Genomic DNA, 21,687 nt, shown 5'->3' on the forward strand with positions numbered 1-21,687 from the left:
TTCAAGAGTCAACAATTTTAATATTCATAAACAACAAAATAAAAAATATGCACTGTTCAAGCATTCATTCAGAAAACAAAAAGTATTGTCACCACATCAATATAATTAAACTAAATTCAAGGATAAATTCAAAAATCATGTACTTCTTGTTCTTTTGAATTAGAAACATTTTTCTTTTAAGAGAGGTGAAGGATTCATGGAATTTATTTATAACTTTAAGGCATAGTTACTAAACACAAATGATCATGAAGTATAGACACAAATATAGATGACATAATAAGCATAAAAACCGAAAAACAGAAAAAAAATAAAAACTAGGAAGAGTCCACCTTAGTGGCATCTTCTTCTTGAAGGACCAATGATGTCCTTAAGCTCTTCTATGTCCCTTCCTTGCCTTTGTTGCTCCTCCCTCATTGCCATTTGATCTTCTCTAATTTCATGGAGAATGATGGAGTGCTCTTGATGTTCCACCCTTAATTGTTCCACATTGTAACTCAAATCTTCTAAGGAAGTGTTGAGTTGTTCTCAATAGTTGTTGGGAGGAAAGTGCATCCCTTGAGGCATCTCCGGGATTTCTTGGTGATGAGCTTCCTCATGCGTCTCTTGGGTTCCATGAGTGGGCTCTCTTGTTTTCTCCATCCTTTTCTTAGTGATGGGCTTGTCCTCCTCAATGAGGATGTCTCCTTCTATGATAACTCCAGCTGAGTAACATAGATGGCAAATAAGATGAGGAAAAGCTAGCCTTGCCAAAGTAGAGAACTTATCGGCTATTTTGTAGAATTCATGGGAGATGACTTCATGAACTTCTACTTCCTCTCCAATCATGATGCTATGAATCATGATGGCCCGATCCACAGTAACATCAGATCGGTTGCTAGTGGGGATGAAGGAGCGTTGGATGAACTCCAACCATCCTCTAGCCACAGGCTTGAGGTCTAGTCTTCTTAGTTGAACCAGCTTGCTCTTGGAGTCTCTTTTCCATTGAGCTCCTTCCACACATATGTCCATAAGGACTTGGTCCAACCTTTGATTAAAGTTGACCCTTCTAGTGTAGGGGCGTGCATCTCCTTGCATCATGGGTAAGTTGAATGCCAACCTCACATTTTCCGGACTAAAATCTAAGTATTTCCCCCGAACCATTGTAAGATAATTCTTTGGATTCGGGTTCACACTTTGATCATGGTTTCTAGTGAGCCATGCATTGGCATAGAACTCTTGAACCATTAAGATTCCGACTTGTTGAATGGGGTTGGTTAGAACTTCCCAACCTTTTCTTTGGATCTCATGTCGGATCTCCGGATACTCAATTTTCTTGAGCTTGAAAGGGACCTCAGGGATCACCTTCTTCTTGGCCACAACATCATAGAAGTGGTCTTGATGGGCTTTGGAGATGAATCTTTCCATCTCCCATGACTCGAAGGTGGAAGCTTTTGTCTTCCTTTTCCCTTTTCCAGAGGATTCTCCAGCCTTAGGTGCCATCTATGGTAATGGAAAAACAAAAAGCTTATGTTTTTACCACACCAAACTTAGAATATTGCTCGCCTCGAGCAAGAGAAGAAAGAAGAGAAGAAGAAGAAAAGAAAATATGGAGGAGAAGGGGAGGTGTAGGTTCGGCCAAGGTATAGAAGAGGTGGTTGTGTTGTGTGAAAATGAAGTAGAATGGAGGGGTATATATAGGGAGAGGGGAGAGGGTAGGTTCGTCCATTTAGGGTGGGTTTGGATGGGAAAGATTTTTGAATTTTGAAGGTAGGTGAGGTTTTTGGGGAATAGTGGATGGATGTGAGTGGTGAAAGGGGTAATTGGGAAGAGAGGTTGAGGTGATTGGTGAAGGGTTTTTGGAAAAGTGTGTTATAGGATTATTAGGAGGGAAGGTGGGAATATGTTAGGTGGGGATCCTGTGGGGTTCACAGATCCTGAGATGATCCTGTGGGGTCCAAAGATCCTGAGGTGTCAAGGATTTACATCCCTACACCAATTAGGCATGTAAAATGCCTTAGCATACCATTCTGGAGTTTAAATGCCGAAGTGATGCACGTTCTGGGCGTTCAACGCCCATGTGTAGCATGTTTCTGGCGTTGAACGCCAGTTCCATGCTTATTACTGGCGTTCAGCACCAGCTTTCCTCAGGGCATATTCCTGGCATCCAAACGCCAGGATGTTGCTTGTTTCTGGCGTTCAGCGCCAGATCCATGCTCTGTTCTAGCGTTGAACGCCAGCCAGATGCACCTTACTGGCGTTTAAATGCCAGTAAGTCCTTCCTCCAGGGTGTGATTTTTCTTCTGCTGTTTTTGATTCTGTTTTTAATTTTAATAATTTTTTCGTGACTCCACATGATCATGAACCTACTAAAACACAAAATAACAATTAAATAAAAATAAAATTAGATAAATAAAAACTGGGTTGCCTCCCAACAAGCGCTTCTTTAATGTCAATAGCTTGACAGTGGGCTCTCATGGAGCCACAAAGGTGATCAGGTCAATGTTGTGGACTCCCAACACCAAACTTAGAGTTTGGATATGGGGGTTCAACACCAAACTTAGAGTTTGGTTGTGGCCTCCCAACACCAAACTTAAAGTTTGATTGTGGGGGCTCTGTTTGACTCTGTATTGAGAGAAGCTCTGCATGCTTACTCTCCCTTATTACAGAAGGATAGTCGTGTGCCTTAAACACAAGGTAGTCCCCATTCAATTGAAGGACTAATTCTCCTCTGTTAACATCTATCACAGCTTCTGTTGTGGCTAGAAAAGGTCTTCCAAGGATGATGCATTCATCCTCCTCCTTCTTAGTGTCTAAGATTATAAAATCAGCAGGAATGTAAAGGCCTTTAACCTTTACCAACACGTCCTCTACTAATCCATAAGCTTCTCTTACTAATTTGTCTGCCAATTGTAATGATAATAAGGCAGGCTGTACCTCAATGATCCCCAGCTTCTCCATTACAGAGAGTGGCATAAGATTTATGCTTGACCCTAGGTCACACAGAGCTTTTTCAAAGGTCATGGTGCCTATGGTACAGGGTATTAAGAATTTCCCAGGATTTTGTTTCTTTTGAGGTAGAGTTTGCTGAACCCATGTATCAAGTTCACTAATGAGCAAGGGAGGTTCACCTTCCCAAGTCTCATTACCAAATAACTTGGCATTCAGCTTTATGATGGCTCCTAAATATTGAGCAACTTGCTCTCCAGTTACATCTTCATCCTCTTCAGAGGAAGAATAATCTTCAGAGCTCATGAATGGCAAAAGGAGATTTAATGGAATCTCTATACTCTCTATATGAGCCTCAGATTCCTTTAGGTCCTCAATAGGGAACTCCTTCTTGTTTGAGAGACGTCCCAGGAGGTCTTCCTCACTAGGATTTTTGTCCTTCTCCTCCCTTGTACGTTCGGCCATATTGATCACATCAATGGCCTTGCACTCTCCTTTGGGATTCTCTTCTGTATTGCTTGGGAGAATACTGGGAGAGGTTTCAATGATTTTCTTACTCAGCTGGTCCACTTGTACCTCCAAATTTCTAATGGAGGATCTTGTTTCACTCATGAAACTTAAAGTGGCCTTAGATAGATCAGAGACTATGTTTGATAAGTTAGAGGGGCTCTGTTCAGAATTCTCTGTCTGTTGCTGAGAAGATGATGGAAAAGGCTTGTTATTGCTTAGGCTGTTTCTTCCACCATTATTAAAGCCTTGTTGAGGCTTATGTTGATCCTTCCATGAGAAATTTGGATGATTTCTCCATGATGAATTATAGGTGTTTCCATAAGGTTCACCCATGTAATTAACCTCTGCCATTGCAGGGTTCTCAGGATCATAAGCTTCTTCAGAAGCTGCCTCTTTAGTACTATTGGATGCATTTTGCCATCCATTCAGACTTTGAGAGATCATGTTGACTTGCTGAGTCAACACCTTGTTCTGAGCCAATATGGCATTCAGAGCATCAATTTCAAGAACTCCCTTCCTCTGAGGCGTCCCATTATTCACGGAATTCCTCTCAGAAGTGTACATGAATTGGTTATTTACAACCATGTCAATAAGTTCTTGAGCTTCTGCAGGCGTTTTCTTTAGGTGAATGGATCCACCTGCAGAATGGTCCAATGACATTTTCGAAAACTCAGATAGACCATAATAGAATATATCTAATATAGTCCATTCTGAAAACATGTCAGAAGGACACTTTTTGGTCATCTGCTTGTATCTTTCCCAAGCTTCATAGAGGGATTCACCATCTTTTTGCTTGAAGGTCTGAACATCCACTCTAAGCTTGCTCAGCTTTTGAGGAGGAAATAATTTATCCAAGAAGGCCGTGACTAGCTTATCCCAGGAGTCCAGGCTATCTTTAGGTTGTGAGTCCAACCATGTTCTAGCTTTGTCTCTTACAGCAAAAGGGAAAAGCATGAGCCTGTAGACTTCAGGATCTACTCCATTCGTCTTTACATTCTCACAAATCTGCATGAACTCAGTTAAAAACTAGTAAGGATCTTCAGATGGAAGTCTATGAAACTTGCAGTTCTGTTGCATTAGAGCAACTAATTGAGGTTTCAGCTCAAAATTGTTTGCTCCAATGGCAGGAATGGAGATGCTTCTTCCATCAAATTTGGACGTTGGTTTAGTGAAATCACCTAGCATTCTCCTTGCATTATTGTTGTTGGGTTCGGCTGCCATCTCCTTCTCTTGTTCGAAAATTTCAGAAAGGTTGTCTCTGGATTGTTGTAATTTAGCTTCTCTTAGTTTCCTCTTCAGAGTCCTTTCAGGTTCAGGATCAGCTTCAACAAGACTGTGTTTTTTCCTTGTTCCTGCTCATATGAAAGAGACAAGAAAAAGAAAAGGAAGAAGAATCCTCTATATCTGGACAAAGAGGATCCTTATTATTAGTAGAAGATGAAAGTAATAAAAGTGGAGAATCCAATCACAAGGGTGAGGATAGAGGCAGTGATTGGAGATGAAGAGAGGTGAAGAGAAGTGTTAGTAAATAAATAAATAAATAGAAGAAGAGAAGAGAGGGAGAATTCGAAAATAATTTTGAAAAAGTAGTTAATGATTTTCGAAAATTACAGATAAGATATAATTTAAATTAAAATTTAAAACAATTAAAAAGAATTTTTGAAAAGGAGATGAGATATTTTCGAAAATTAAAGAGGGGAAAGTAGTTAGGTGGTTTTGAAAAAGATAAGAAACAAACAAAAAGTCAAATAGTTAGTTGAAAAAGATATTAAAATAAAATTTAAAAAGATAAGAAGATAAGAAGTTAGATAAGATATTTTGAAATCAAATTTTTGAAAAAGATAAAATTTGAAAAAGATACGATAAAAAGATAGGATTGAAAAAGATTTAATTTTTAAAATTAAAATTAATTACTTAACTAACAAGAAACTAAAAGATATGATTCTAGAATTTAAAGATTGAGCCTTTCTTAACAAAAAATTAAGAAACTTCAAATTTTTTAATCAATCACATTAATTGTTAGTGTAATTTCAAAAATTATGAAATAATATTAAGAAAAAGATTTTTGAAAAAAATTTTTAAATTTTCGAAAATAAATAAAAAAATGAAAAAGATTTGATTTTTGAAAAAGTTTTGAAAAGATAAGATTTTTAAAATTGAAAATTTGACTTGACTTGTAAGAAACACTAATTTTTAAAAATTTTTGACCAAGTCAACCCAAAATTTCAAAAATTATGAGAAAATTAAGGAAAAGATATTTTTTTATTTTTGAATTTTTAATTATGAGAGAGAAAAACACAAATATGACCGAAAAGATAAAAATTTTGGATCAAAACACAAGATGCGTGCAAGAACACTATGAATGTCAAGATGAACACCAATAATACTTTGAAGATCATGATGAACATCAAGAACATATTTTTGAAAAAATTTTTATGCAAAGAAAACATGCAAGACACCAAACTTAGAATTCTTTAATGCTTGGACTCTAACAAACAAAAAAATGCATATGAAAAACAACAAAAGATACAAAACAAGAAAACATCAAGATCAAACAAGAAGACTTATCAAGAACAACTTGAAGATCATGAAGAACACTATGAATGCATGAATTTTCGAAAAATGCAAGAAAAATTTTGAAAGCATGCAATTGACACCAAACTTAAAAGTTGACTCAAGACTCAAATAAGAAACAGAAAATATTTTTTATTTTTAAGATTTTATGATTTTTTAGTATTTTTATTATTTTTTTCGAAAATATTCTTTAGAAAAACGAAAATAAAGAAAAAAAAATTTTTTGAAAATTTTTTTGAAAACCTTTTGAAAAGAAAATTACCTAATCTGAGCAACAAGACGAACTGTTAGTTGCCCATACTCGAACAATCCCCGGCAACGGTGCCAAAAACTTGGTGGACGAAATTGTAATCATCAATAATGGCTCTTTGGTATGTGCATCTGTTAACTCAGCACTTTCTTTCCACAACTTCGCTCAACTAACCAGCAAGTGTACTCGGTCGTCCAAGTAATAAACCTTACGTGAGTAAGGGTCGATCCCACAGAGATTGTTGGTATGAAGCAAGCTATGGTCACCTTGTAAATCTCAGTCAGGCTGATTCAAATGTGATTGGATTAGATAATTAAAAGATAAATAAAATAGGATAGAAATACTCATGTAATTCAATGGTGGGAATTTCAGATAAGTGCATGGAGGTGCTGTGTTCCTTCTGAATCTCTGCTTCCCTACTTCTTCCTTCTAGTTTTTCATCATTCCTTTCTATGGCAAGCTGTATGTAGGGCATCACCGTTGTCAATGGCTACGTCCCATCCTCTCAGTGAAAAAGGTCCAAATGCTCTGTCACAGCACGGCTAATCATTTGTCGGTTCTCAATCAGGTTGGGATAGAATCCAGTGATTCTTTTGCGTCTGTCACAAACTCCCAGCCTTTTGGAGTTTGAAGCTCGTCACAGTCATTCAATCCCGGAATCCTACTCGGAATACCACAGACAAGGTTAGACCTTCCGGATTCCCATGAATGCCGCCATCAATTCTAGCATATACCACGAAGATTCTGATTAAGGAATCCAAGAGATATGCGCCCGGTCTAAGGTAGAACGAAAGTGGTTGTCAATCACACGCGTTCATAAGTAAGAACGATGATGAGTGTCACGGATCATCATATTCATCAAGTTGAAGTGCAACGAATATCTTAGAACAGGAATAAATCGAATTGGATGGAGAATAGTAGTAATTGCATTAAAACTTGAGGTACAGCAGAGCTCCACACCCTTAATCTATGGTGTGTAGAAACTCCACCGTTGAAAATACATAAGTGAAAGGTCCAGGCATGGCCGAATGGCCAGCCCCCAAAACATGATCAATAGTCTCCTAAGATGAATAATAAAATAAAACTGAGACCAAAGATATCTAATACACTAGTAAAGAGTTCTATTTATACTAAACTAGCTACTAGGATTTACAGAAGTAAGTAATTGATGCATAAATCCACTTCCGGGGCCCACTTGGTGTGTGCTTGGGCTGAGCTTGATATATCCACGAACTGAGGCTTCTCTTGGAGTTGAACGCCAAGTTGTAACGTGTTTTGGGCGTTCAACTCTGGTTCGTGATGTGTTTCTGGCATTTGACTCCAGAATGCGGCATGGAACTGGCGTTGAGCGCCAGTTTACGTCACCTAATCACGAATAAAGTTCAGAAATGTGAATTTAGCATAAAACTAATGAAAACATCCCTAAAAGTAACTAGATCATACTAAAAACTTACCTAAAAACAATGCCAAAAAGCGTATAAATTATCCGCTCATCAATGACTAGGTAAAAAAAACAAGCAAAAGAAAAATGCTCAATCTAGTGATCTTCCAACTTAATCATTGTCGATACAAAAATCAATCCCCAACAACGGCGCCATAAACTTGATGCACAAAAACTTTACTCTCAAGAAATTTCCTTTCGGCAACTATACCGAATTGTCGTCAAGTAAAAACTCACAATAGAGTGAGGTCGAATCCCACAGGGATTGATTGGTCAAGCAACTTTAATTGGAAGAAGGTTCTAGTTGAATTAAGCAGAAATTCAGTTGAAAATTGCAGAAAATTTAATGGCGGGAAATTCAATTGCAGAAAGTAAGTTGCAAAATCTTAAATGAGGATTTGGGGAGATGAACATAAAAATAAATGGCAGAAAGTAAAGGGAATGGGTAAGATCAGAAATGGGGGATTCATTGGGCTTAGGAGATGTTGCATTCTCCGGATCAAGTTCATTCTCATATCTTCCTCAATCAATGCATTCATTGATCTCCTTGGCAATCTTAGATGATTGGATCCAAATTTCTTGGCAACCCAATCTCTCTAAGCTTGAACAATTGCCCAATTCCTTAACTTAATTGCTCATGGGAAGAGATGAAGTATGGTCACTAATTATACCACATGTATTTCCAAATTAAAGTGTTGGGAGGATTATATGTCACTATATCTGTCCAAACCCCAATTTGGTCCAACATTAGAAAGCATTTCTAGCATGATCTCCTCATCCCTTTTCCAAGGCTCAGAGGAGATCCAATTATGGAGAGTTTCTTTTCCAAGACAACTAACCAATTGTTTTAAGATCAAAAGCTTTCTTGTAAATCAAGAGAAAAGAAAGAAGAAAAAGAATGAAAACTATAATTGATCTATCAAATTACAACAGAGCTGCCTAACCCAATGAAAAGGGGTTTAGTTTTTCATAGCTCTGGAAATAGAAGATGATAGAGAAGAGTACATTCTCCAGTAAACTAGAAATTGCAGGAAAAGTAAATATACAAAGTGTAGTTTGATGAGCGGATAATTTATACGCTTTTTGGCATTGTTTTAGGTAGTTTTTAATAGGTTCTAGTTACATTTAAGAATGTTTTCATTAGTTTTTATGCTAAATTCACATTTCTGGACTTTACTATGAGTTTGTGTGTTTTTCTGTGATTTTAGGTATTTTCTGGCTGAATTGAGGGACCTGAGCAAAACTCTGCTAGGAGGCTGACAAAGGACTGCTGATGCTGTTGGAATCTGACCTCCCTGCACTCGAAATGGATTTTCTGGAACTACAAAACTCCAAATGGCGCGCTCTCAACGGCGTTGGAAAGTAGACATCCAGAGCTTTTCAGAAATATGTAATAGTCCATACTTTATTCGTGATTAGACGACGTAAACTGGTGCTCAACGCCATTTCCATGTTGCTGTCTGGAATCAAACGCCAGAAACACGTCACGAACCAGAGTTGAACGCCCAAAACACGTTACAACTTGGCGTTCAACTCCAGGAGAAGCCTCAGCTCATGGATAGATCAATCTCAGCCCAAACATACACCAAGTGGGCCCCAGAAGTGAATTTATGCATCAATTACTTATCTTTGTAAACCCTAATAGCTAGTTTAGTATAAATAGAACTTTTTTCTAGTTTATTAGAAGTCTTTTTTTTTTACCACGTTACGTCTTGGGACGTTTGGTTCTCAGATCATGGAGGCTGGCCATTCGGCCATGCCTGGACCTTTCACTTATGTATTTTCAACGGTGGAGTTTCTACACACCATAGATTAAGGGTGTGGAGCTCTGCTGTACCTCAAGTTTCAATGCAATTACTACTATTTTCTATTCAATTCGACTTATTCCTATTTTTAGATATTCGTTGCACTTCAACTTGATGAATGTGATGATCCGTGACACTCATCATCATTCTCACCTATGAACGCGCGTGACTGACAACCACTTCCGTTCTACCTTAGGCTGGGCGCATATCTCTTGGATTCCTTAATTAGAATCTTCGTGGTATAAGCTAAAATTGATGGCGGCATTCATGGGAATCTGGAAAGTCTAACCTTGTCTGTGGTATTCCGAGTAGGATTCCAAGATTGAATGACTGTGACGAGCTTCAAATTCCTGAAGGCTGGGCGTTAGTGACAGACGCAAAAGAATCACGGGATTCTATTCCAGCCTGATTGAGAACCGACAGATGATTAGTCGTGCTGTGACAGAGCATTTGGACCATTTTTACTGAGAGGATGAGATGTAGCCATTGACAACGGTGATGCCCTACATACAGCTTGCCATGGAAAGGAGTAAGAAGGATTGGATGAAAGCAGTAGGAAAGTAGAGATTCAACAGGGACAAGCATCTCCATACGCTTATCTGAAATTCCCACCATTAATTTACATAAGTATTTCTATCCTTTATTATTTAAGCAAGTATCTCTTTAGATTTCCCATAACCAATTATTATTTGCCTGAATGAGATTTACAAGATGACCATAGCTTGCTTCATACCAACAATCTCCGTGGGATTGACCCTTACTCACGTAAGGTATTACTTGGACGACCCAGTGCACTTGTTGGTCAGTTGTGCAGAGTTGTGACTAAGTGTGATTCACGTTTGAGAGCGCTACCAAGTCTTTGGAGCCATTGTTGATGATCACAAATCCGTGCACCATAGTTCTCCAAAATGCCCAGCTCCTTTCTAGTTCAAAACTACTCCTATATATACTACTCTTCTTGATCTTCTAGTCAGCTCTTTAAGTCTTGGATATGGGCCTTTGATCTTGAGTTGAAGCAGTTACAATCTTCAGTGGGCTCAGCTTTGCTTGCAGAAAGAGTGTGAGTCTGGCATGGGTGGACGTTAGTTAGGACGTTAGTGGTGTTAACGTTAACTGAAAATGTCGGTTCGAGAACGTTAGTGACAATCACCTTTTTCACTAACGCTACAAACCAATTTGATTCACGTTAACTTCAACGTTAGTGGCACTAATGTGACCACTAACGTTGCCTCTTAGTCCTTCGCAAATGTTATTGGCATTCACCTTTACCAATAACGTTGCTCTTTGCTTTCTTTCCCCACGTTAGTGTAACTAACGTGGCCCTTAACGTGGGCATGCCCAAGCTTTGAGAGCGTTAGTGACACTTACCTTTGTCACTAACGCTTCAAATGCCCCTCTTTCCCACGTTAGTATCTCACGTTAATTGCATTAACGTGACCACTAACGTGGTGGTAATTGCCATCTCCAACGTTAGCGACAAAGGTGAGTGTCACCAGCGTTGGCCTATCATTCCTTGCTCCACATTATCCTTCACGTTAGTGGTCTTAACGTGACCATTAACGTGGGCACAATTGGCTTAGCCCAACGTTAGTAACAAAGGTGAGTGTCACTAACGTTAGCGATTGCTTTCTCCTCCCACGTTAGAGTTCACGTTAATTGGATTAACGTGACTCTTAACATGGCTAAGTGTGCCCTTTTTGGAACGTTAGTGGTATTCACTTTTACCACTAACGTTGGAGCTCCCCTTTTCCTCCACGTTAGCTACCGCGTTAATGTAATTAATGTGGCCATTAACGTGGGCTATGATGGCTTCGAAGACGTTATTGGCGATCACTTTTTCCATTAACACTGCAAGCTTACTCCCATTCCACGTTAGTGGTCATGTTAATTAGATTAACGTGGCTGCTAACGTGGCTCTTCCTTGCTTCCTTTGTCCTGAAATCAAGCAAATAAGGTGCATTAAAACTCTATTCCAAGTCATGAGATCATGCATTATCTATTTTATCATTCAATTCTTGCATAATTCTTATGAAATCATGTAAAGTTCACAATATTAGCTTGAATCAAGGTGTAAGTGTATATCTACCCAAAACTTGCTTATTCACTAAGAAATTGCATGAAACTACCCTAAAATAGTAAAGAAAAGTTCAGTGAAACTGGCCAAGATTCCCTGGCATCAAATCTACAAAGCGGGCAAACTATTTATCTTTTTCCTCTTGACATAGTTTCTGAAGAAATGGCATCTTAGCCTTATACTCATCAATCTTGGTTGATGAAGGCCGAGTGCCATGTGTGTTGAAGGAGGGTTACTAGCTTGCTTAGGAGGGTTATTATCAATATGTGACTGGCCTTCCTTGCTTGGGAATTCAACGCCTATATTGCTGCCCCTTTCCAAGCATTCAATGCCAGGAATGCTATTCCCTTTTGGGTGTTCAACACCAATGACATTCCTCTTTGGGCATTCAATGCCCTTAGAGGGATCTTGGACATCAGTCTGGTGTTCCTCTGAGGTTTTCTTTCTTGTTGTACTGAGGTTGGGTGTTTAAGGATTTGCCACTCCTCAGTTGAATAGCCTGGCATTCCTCTGTTATCTGCTTAGATAACTGCTGCCTTGTTTGACTCAGCTGGGCTTTTACATTCCTATTAGAAGCCTGAGTTTCTCGCAAAGCCTCTTATAATTCCAGTAGTTGCTGGGCAAGGGCGTGTAATTATTGAGTCAATAGGCCATCTTGTTCTAGAGGGTTAGGTTCAGTGTATATTGCCTTAACCTCTCCTTTTATAGAAGTCTCAGCAGATGAGTACATATGCTAATTAGTGGCAACTGTCTCAGTAAGCTCGCGAGCCTCTTTAATGGTCTTTCTTATATGTTTGGAACCACCAATAGAGTAGTCCAAAGACATTTTAGCCATGTCTGAAAGTCCATAGTAGAAGATGTCTAATTGTACCCATTTTGAAAATATTTCAGTTGGACATTTTCTTAGCATCCTTGTATATCTTTCCCAGGCATCATAAAGAGATTCACTATCTCCTTGTTTGAGCCTTGGATGTCTAGTCTTTAACTGGGTCATCTTTCTTGGAGGAAAGTATTGATTTAAAAGCTTGTTTAGTAACTGTTTCCAAGTTTTCAAGCTAGCTTCGGGCTGGTTATCCAACCACCTCTTTGCTTGGTCCTTTACAGCAAAAAGAAAGAGTAATAGTCTGTAGACACCCTGCTCTACTCTATCATTGTGTATTGTGTCAGCACTCATTAAGAAATCTGCTAGGAACTCTGTAGGTTCTTCTTGTGGAAGTCCAGAATACTGGCAGTTTTGCTGCACTATGGTAATGAGTTGAGGGTTTAGTTCAAAGCTACTTGCTCTGATGTGAGGTATGCTAATGCTTCTTCCATAGAAGTTAGCAGTGGGGTTTGTATATAACCCCAGAGTTCTTCTGAACTCTTCATTCTCATTCGGGTTCATGATGAAGAAATGTAGAAGAAGAGAAAGAATGTAAATTGTAATTAAAATATTTTTGTTTTTATTTTATTTATTAATTAAATTCGAAAAGAAAGGTTAATTAATTAAAAGGAATTGAAAATTAGTTATTGATTTTCGAAAAAGAAGAGAGGGAAATAGAAGAAAAGATTTTGAAAATTAGAAGAGAGAAGAATTAGTTAGGAAGTTTTGAAAAAGAAGAGAGAGAAAACAAGTAACTAATTAAGAAAGATTTAAAAACAAGATAAGATAGATTATTAGAAAAGATTTGAATTTAAAAATAATTGAAAAAGTCAAGAAGATAAGATAAGAATTAAAATGATTTGAAAAAGATTTAATTTTAGAAATTAAAATAACATAAGATAGAGAAGATTAGATAAGTTAGGTAAGAGAGATAAGATAAGGAAGTTAAGAGAAGATAAGTTTTAAAATTAAAAATATTTGAATTTAAAATTTAAAATTTGAAAATTAAATTTTGAAATTTTAATTTTTGAATTTTTGAATTTGAAACAAGATAAGATAAAGATTTGAAAAATATTTGAATTTTGAAAAGTTAAAATTTTGAAATTTGAAATTTGAATTTGAAATAAGATAAGATAAGATTTTGAAAAAGATATGTTTTTTTTTTGAAAAGATTTGAATTTTGAAATTTAAAACTAAGATAAGATAAGATAAAAATTTTGAAATTAAAATCTAAATTTTTTATGTAATTTTCGAAAATTTAATTAAAACAAAGATAAAAAAAGATATTTTTTATTTTTGAATTTAATGAAGAAAAAGAAAAACAACAAAAAGAGACCAAGCTTAAAATTTTTAGATCTAAAACACCTACTATGCAAAAATTGGATGGAAAAAACACAAAGAGACACCAAAGTTAAAAATATTAAGATCAAAACAAGAAGAAAAACAAGAACACTTTGAAGATAAAAAAGAACACTAAAAACAAAACTCAAAGAATTCAAAGAACACAAGAACATGCAAAAGACACCAAATTTAAAAGTTTTGAAAACCAAACACAAAATTTTTGAAAATTATAAAAGAAAAACACAAGAAGACACCAAACTTAAAGATTGTCACAAGATTTAAACAAAGAAACTATTTTTAAAAATTTTTAGAAAGAGAAACTAAAAAATTTCGAAAGTTTCAAAAAGAACAAAAATAAAAGACTCAAACCAAGAACAAAGATTAAACAAAGAAAAGAATTTTTTTTTGAAAAAAGGTTTTTGATTTTTCGAAAAAAGAAAATAAAATAAAAGACTTTAACAAAATTAAAGACAATACCTGATCTAGGGAACAAGATAATCCATCAGTTGTCCAAACTCAAACAATCCTCGACAATGGCGCCAAAAACTTGGTACATGAATCCCCACACTTTGTACAACTGTACTAGCAAGTGAACTGGGTCGTCCAAGTAATACCTAAGCGAGTCAAGGTCGATCCCACGAGGATTGTGGTTTGACGCAAGCTATGGTTTTCTTGCAGATCTTAGTCAGGCAGATAGAAGAGTTGCTGGATTTGTGAGATCTAAACTAGGTTGACCTGTTTATAATGATAAGAAGATAGTTAAGGCTTAGAGGTGCTTTGTCCTTCTGGATTAACTTTGATCTTACTATCTTCTTCAACTGTGAATGATTTCTTCTATGGCAAGCTGTATGTGATCAATGCCATACGATCGCAGTCACCAATCACCTCCAGATCTGAACCCTAGGGTTAGTGCGGATCAATTCTGATTGAGGGTGAAGCTACTGCAGTCCATTCTCCTTAACGATCTTACTCAAAACGCCACAGACAAGGTCGAATCTTCTGGATCAGAGAATGCTGCGCCTTTGGGTTCTAGCCTCTACCATAGAGACCCTAATCTCCCCATACCTTGGCTGAACTAGTGTCTCAAGAAGTCCCCAACGAAGTCATAGATTAGCCGTCTAAGAGATGTATAATCAAGCTGGCGGTTTGATGCTTTCCAGTCATGTATTCACACGAACCCAAGAAGAACACTCGTGGTTGTCAGGCACACAGTCTTAGTATGAAGAATGAAGCTAATTATCACAGGTCATCCCGTTCATCATGTTGAAGAACGAAGATACATCTTAGAATTGAATCAAACATGGATTGAAGAGAAACAGTAATAGTTTTATTAATCCATAAAAGTAAGCAGGGCTCCTCCCCTTAACCTAGGAGGTTTAGAAACTCATACTGATATAAAACACAATGATAAACGAAATATGGCATAGAGGTTTGTATGATTATGTAAAATATCCCTTAAATACTAAACGAATGACTAAGGATTACATAAGAAAGGGTAAAACAGTCTTTTAGTGCTAAAATCAACTTTTGGGGCCTACTTGGTGAGTGTTTGTGTTGAGCTTTGATGAGATTCACGTGCTAGGAGGCCTGTAGGGTATTGAACGCTGGCTAGGGGGTCCTCTTTAGGTGTTTGGATACTGCTCTCCTCTTTTGGGCGCTGGTCGCTTGGAATGGGGAAGGAGGCTGGCGTTGGGCGCCATTTTTGGGCCTTCTATTCTGATGCAAAGTATAGACTATTATACATTGCTGGAAAGCTCTGAAAGTTAGTTTTCGATAGTCGTTGAGAATGCTCCATTTGGGCTTCTGTAGCTACAGAAAAGCTCTTCTGAGTGGAAGGAGGACAGATCCAGACGGCATATGCAGTGCTTTCTCTATCTTTGAATCAGACTTTTGCTCCAGCTCCTCAATTTAAGCCAGAAAATACCTGAAATTGCACTAAAACACACAAACTCATAGTTTAATTTCTCTATCTTTGAATCAGACTTTTTCTCTTTTGTACATATTGGTAGAACTAGTTTAATTTCATGTTTAGATTAGTTGGTTGAGCTTAATTAGTATTTTAACATGTTAAATAAGGTTTTAGGGTGTTTTGGTAGTAGCTTGAAGGTTTGGAATGCTTGGATTGGTGCAAAAACATAGCAAAAACAAATTTTCTTTGAAAAACAGAACACCATCCACGCGTGCGTGCACATGACGCGTACGCGGCCCTGAGCATTTTTCGACCGCCCACGCGGACGCGCACTGTACGCGTACGCGTGGATGCAAAATTTCACCTCCAGCCAAAAACCCGAGAGTTAGGCCTGCACTGTGCGAACATTTGGGCCTCAGGCACAAGTCTATGTACGCGTGCGCGCACCTGGCGCGTACGCACACATGATCTTAAATTGGCAATGCACGCGCACGCACACTGTGCGCGCGCGCGTCGGTTGCACAATCTGCACCCCCGGTACTTTTACCCGAGAGTTGTGCCAGACTTGGGCCGACACTATGCCTCCGGCCTAACTCGACGCACGCGTGCGCGCACCTGGCACGTATGCGTCCTTCGACCAATATACCCATCGACGCATAAACGTGCATGACGCGCACGCGTCGGTAAAAAAAAAAAAAGAGTTTTTTTTTTCTCATCTTCCATTTTCTTTTGTTCACTACATTCGCATACTTCTGCTCTTTCCATTTTCATTTTGTTTTTATAGCATGTTTTCAATTTTTTTCTAAGTGTCATTTCAATAATGGTGTTGGATTCTTACACTCAATTGTTGAGAAATTCTTGTATTATTTTGGTGCCTCTTGACTTGTTTGATATTGTTGGGTGATGAAACTTTTAAATCAATACTTCATCTTGTATGACTCTTAAGTCTTTGTGCATTGATATGACCTCATATTGTCTTTCATGACCCACTTCTTCTTATGTGAACTTGTTGTGCCATATGCTCTTCATGCTTTAACCTTACTCTTGCATCAAGTATCATTGATATGCCATTTTCTCTTATTGTTTCCTCCTCTACATGTTGTAGCTACCATGTAGTAGAGGACCATACTCTTATTTGGCATTAGCCCCCGCCTATGTTCTAATTGCCTTGATATCTTTGTTATAGGCTTAATTTTCTTTCTTTCTTTCCTTTTGGGTTGGCCACCATTACGGAAGGAAAGGAAAGTTTCTAAATGGGGCAACAAACAAGTCATCCGCACAACCTTTTGAAGGAGCTCATCAATTGTAGCAACCCATCCACCTTGCTCTCCTTTGCGTGCACCGAGGACGGTGCAAACTTTTAAGTGTGGGGAGGTCGTCCGACCGTTCGGCGATCTTGGGTGACAAACTTCTAATCCTAACATTTTTGCATTTCATTTTAGGTTTTTAGGATTCTTATTGCATATATATACACAATAAGCTTAGTCAAAATAATGAATTTTTTAAGATTTCTATCTATAGGGCACCAATTGATTTGAGTAAAAAAAAAAACTTTTCATAGAACTTGCTTGAAATATATATATTGTGGATCATATTTTTGAGCTAAGAACACAAGCAAGCGAGATTTGAGCCTAATTGCGTGGTTACATCTTATAACCACTTATTTTCCTTCTTGTGTGCATTATTCTCTTTCTATGATTGTAATCTTTGATTTGTTTGATTCTTTATGTCCATTATTTTGTGTATTCATGCATTTATATGATTGAGGCCATCATTTCATTAGCTCACTTACCCAATTAGCCTACCTTTTACTCTCCATTGTAACCAATTTTGAGCCTACGCTTAACCCACTTGTTCTTAATTTAGCACATTACAAGCCTTAAAGAGAAAAACAATAAATGTCCTCATTTGGATCTTTGATTAGCTTAGGCTAGTGTGTGTGAGTATCATTTAAGTGTGGGAACATTGGGACATTGGGTGAACAAAAGGGTAGTTTTATATTTTTATTGAAATTATTGGAAATTGGGTACATGCTCATGTATTGATAAAATGTATAGACCTTATGCATCGATGTTTTTGTATATAATTTGAAAGAAAGAAAAGAATGAGAAAAAACAAAAGAAAAAAAAAGAAAAAAAAAGAAAAAAATAATAATAATACGGAAAAGAAAAAAATAGAAAAAGAAAGAAAAAAAAAGAAAAATAATAAAAAGGGGACAAAATGCCCCAAAGCGAAGCTCAATAAAATCAATGCATAAGTGTTGTGAAATGAAAAGAAAATGCATGAGTATGTGAAAAAGTGAGGAATGGGTAGTTAGATTAGTACTTAATTGTATAGGTCATTATATAGGTTAGGTGGGAAAGTTTAAGCTAATCAAAGATTCAAATCCTAGTCCACTGGCCATATATGACCCTACCTTAACCCTAACCACATTACAACCTAAAGAAAAGACCTCATGATAAATGTATGCATGCATGAAATATATGTTGATTGTTAGAAGAAGAACAAATCTTAGAAAGCATGATTAGGGGAGAATTGAGAGAATCAACCCTAAACACTTGAGCGAATAGAGTGCAAACACATCCGGTGAGGGTTCGATGCTCAATTACATGCTTCCACCTACAATCATCACTTTTCATGCAAGTTTGTAAAAATATTTAATAGCTCAATTCAATTGTGGTTTGGCATGGTTGTTAACACCTTTTTCCCTTGTGCTTATATATGCTTCTTGGGAATTAATTTATTTTGACCAAGCAATTGCATTCATGTAGATAGTTGCATATAGGTAGATTGCATTTAGTTAGTTTTCATTGAATAAAGGTTGATCCCTTTGCTTTCTCTTGGTTTTAGCATGAGGACATGCTAAAGCCTAAGTGTGGGAAGGTTGACAAACCCCAATTTGACGGTTTATCTTGTATTGAATTTAGGGGATTTTATCACCTTTTACCCACATTTATCCATTGAAATAGCATGGTTTTATAACTTCTCCTTTAATTGTGCTTAAGAGTGAAAACATGCTTTTTAGGTCTTAAAATGAATAAATTTAATTCACCTTGATTCCATTAGATGCCTTGATATGTTTGTTAAGTGATTTAAGATTTAGGAGGCAAAGATTGGATCAAGGGAATGAAGAAAGAAGCATGAAAAGTTGGAGAACTCATGAAGAAATGAAAGAACCGGAAAGCTGTCAAGCCGACCTCTTCGCACTTAAACGACCATAACTTGAGTTACAGAGGTCCAAATGATGCGGTTCCAGTTGTGTTGGAAAGCTAACATCCGGGGCTTCGAATTGATATAAGATTTGCCATAGTTGCTACACGTATGGTGGTGCGCACGCGCATAGTACGCGCACGCGCCTTTGCTGCCACTTGGTTCACTTAATGCAACATGTGGCCAGCGATTTTGGAAACCTTGTGGGCCCAATCCAACTCATTTCTGATGCTATTTAAGCCAAGGATTGAAAAGGAATCAACGGAACTTTTAACCATTAGTTTAGGATTAGTTTAGAAGTAGTTTCTAGAGAGAGAAGCTCTCACTTCTCTCTAGGATTAGGATTAGGATTAGGATTAGGATTAGTTCTTAGATCTAGGTTTAATCTTTGCTTTCTTCTACTTCTACCTCTCAATTCTTTATTGCTACATTCATCTTCTTCTACTCTTTTGTTGTAATTTCCTTTATGTTGTTCTTATATTTTGTTGTAGATCTAGTATTGTTCCTTCTACATTCTTTCAATTCAATAAGAGGTAATTCATAATAATTGTTCTTCTTTGCTTTTCTATTGTTGATCTCTTGCCTTTGTAGTTAGATCTCTCTTTAATTCTTGCAATTTATGTTGTTTACTTTTATTGCCTTTTATGTGTTTGATGAAATGTCTCTTATAGCTATTAGTTAGATTTTGTTTCTCTTGGCCTAGGTAGGGTAATTAGTGATACTTGAGTTATCTAATTCCTTTGTTGATTGGTAATTGGAGAGATTGCTAATTGGTTTCGAGTGCACTAAAGCTAGTCTTTCCTTGGGAGTTGGCTAGGACTTGTGGCTCAAGTCAATTCATCCACTTGACTTTCCTTTATCTAGTAAGGGTTAACTAAGTGGTAGCAATGAACAATTCTCATCACAATTGAGAAGGATAACTAGGATAGGACTTCTAATTTTCATACCGTGCCAAGAGCCTTTTATAGTTGTTAGTTTATTTTTATTGCCATTTACTTTCATGCCTCTTATCAAAACCCCAAAACAACTCAAACCAATAACAAGACACTTTATTGTAATTCCTAGGGAGAACGACCCGAGGTTTGAATACTTCGGTTTATAAATTTAGGGGTTTGTTACTTGTGACAAACAATCTTTTATATGAAAGGATTATTGTTGGTTTAGAAACTATACTTGCAATGAGAATTCATTTGTGAAATTCTAAACCGTCAAAAATCCAATTCGTCAAAATGGCGCCGTTGCCGGGGAATTGCAATGGTGTTGTGTTATTGGTTATTGTATATATGTGAATATTGTGAATATGTTTGCTTTTTTTGCTTCTTTGTTAGTTTTTAGTTTGTTCTCTTTATTTGTTACTATATTTTTTTGTTTTTATGTTCTCTTTCCATTATGAATTCTCATTTTGGCTATGAGTGTAGTTACAATTATGTTGTAGGTGATGAGAACTATAATGAGAATGTGTATCAAGGATGGGATAACCAAAGGTGGGAGGAGCCATATGCATATGATCAATCTTCATGGCAACAACCTCCACCAATGCACTATGAAGAAGAGCCATTTTTTGATGCATATCAATCCAATGGCTATGGTAAATCTCCTTGTGATTTTCAAAAACCACCACCATATGCCTATGAATCATATCCTTAACATAGCCCTCAACCACACTCACAAGCCCATTTTTACCAACCACCTTCATATGACCCTAACCCATATCCATCCTACCAACAACCATATGAACCATATGAACCACATATAGAGCCACCACAGTTCCAACATCAACATTTTCAAGAGCCACCTCCTCCACATTATTATCAAGATGAACCACCTCCAATATATGAAAATTTTCAACCACAAGATGAATACTACTTTCCACCACAACCTCCCATGGAAGAATACTCATATCCATTGATCCAAGAGCCACATGATCCTAATCACATTATCCAAGAGGAACAAGAGTCAAGGGATCATCTCAAGGAAGCATTGGATCAATTTCAAGCAACCATGGAGTGTGTTGTGCAACAAGTGGAAAGAATGGAAAATATTGAACCACCACAACTCTACCAAGAAGAACCAACTTCCTACTATGAACCCTTCCCCCAAAATGATGAATCCTTCCAACCACCCCAATCTCTAATGGATGAAACCCTTGGTGTTCTTGTTCAAGGGCAAGAAGAGATGAAAAGGGATGTGCAAAATTTCATGGCCGCCTTGGATGCGGTAACAAATCAATTAGCCTCCCAATGCTTGAACACTCAAGGAACTCCCATGGCTACATGTGGAGAATCGAATGAAGAACTTAGCATGAAGGAGAGATTGGAAACTCCGGTGGAAAATGAAGGAAGTTGCTTTGTATTGGAACAATTGGAGGAAGCTTTAATTGTTGAAGACAAGGAAGAAGTGGTAGAAGACTTAGGAGATGCGGAGCCTCCATGGGAACATAGAGTTGAAGAAAACCCCTCCAAGATGATTGAAATTGATGCTAGGGAGGAAAGTGCACACCTTCCAAGGCATATTCCATATGAATACTTGGATGGGATAGAGCAAGGATTGAGTTCCCTTGGTGATGAAGATCAAGCATCAAGTCTTAGTGGTGAAGAATCCTTTGAGCATGAACAACCTTCGCCGGTTGGATTTGAAAGCGTTGAGGAGGTAAATTTTTCTCACCCTCCCTATTATGATTTGAGTAAAGGAAAAGGTTTAGATAAAATTGTTGAACAAAGGATTGAGATCAAGAGATCTTGTGAAGAGGTGGAAGTCCCTAGAAATAGAAGAACGAGGGTTGGCTA

The 21,687-nt window shown here is 37.4% G+C and overlaps 1 non-coding gene across 1 annotated transcript; it reads left to right on the top strand.

Annotated features, from left to right (window-relative positions):
• The first annotated feature begins 4,153 nt into the window (after window positions 1-4,153).
• On the top strand, window positions 4,154-4,257 carry LOC130953351 (small nucleolar RNA R71). The gene has a single exon (XR_009075522.1). It is a non-coding gene; the product is annotated as a small nucleolar RNA R71 (small nucleolar RNA).
• The last annotated feature ends 17,430 nt before the right edge of the window (window positions 4,258-21,687 follow it).

The sequence above is a fragment of the Arachis stenosperma genome, chromosome 9, assembly GCF_014773155.1.
Source record: "Arachis stenosperma cultivar V10309 chromosome 9, arast.V10309.gnm1.PFL2, whole genome shotgun sequence".
NCBI lineage: Eukaryota > Viridiplantae > Streptophyta > Magnoliopsida > Fabales > Fabaceae > Arachis > Arachis stenosperma.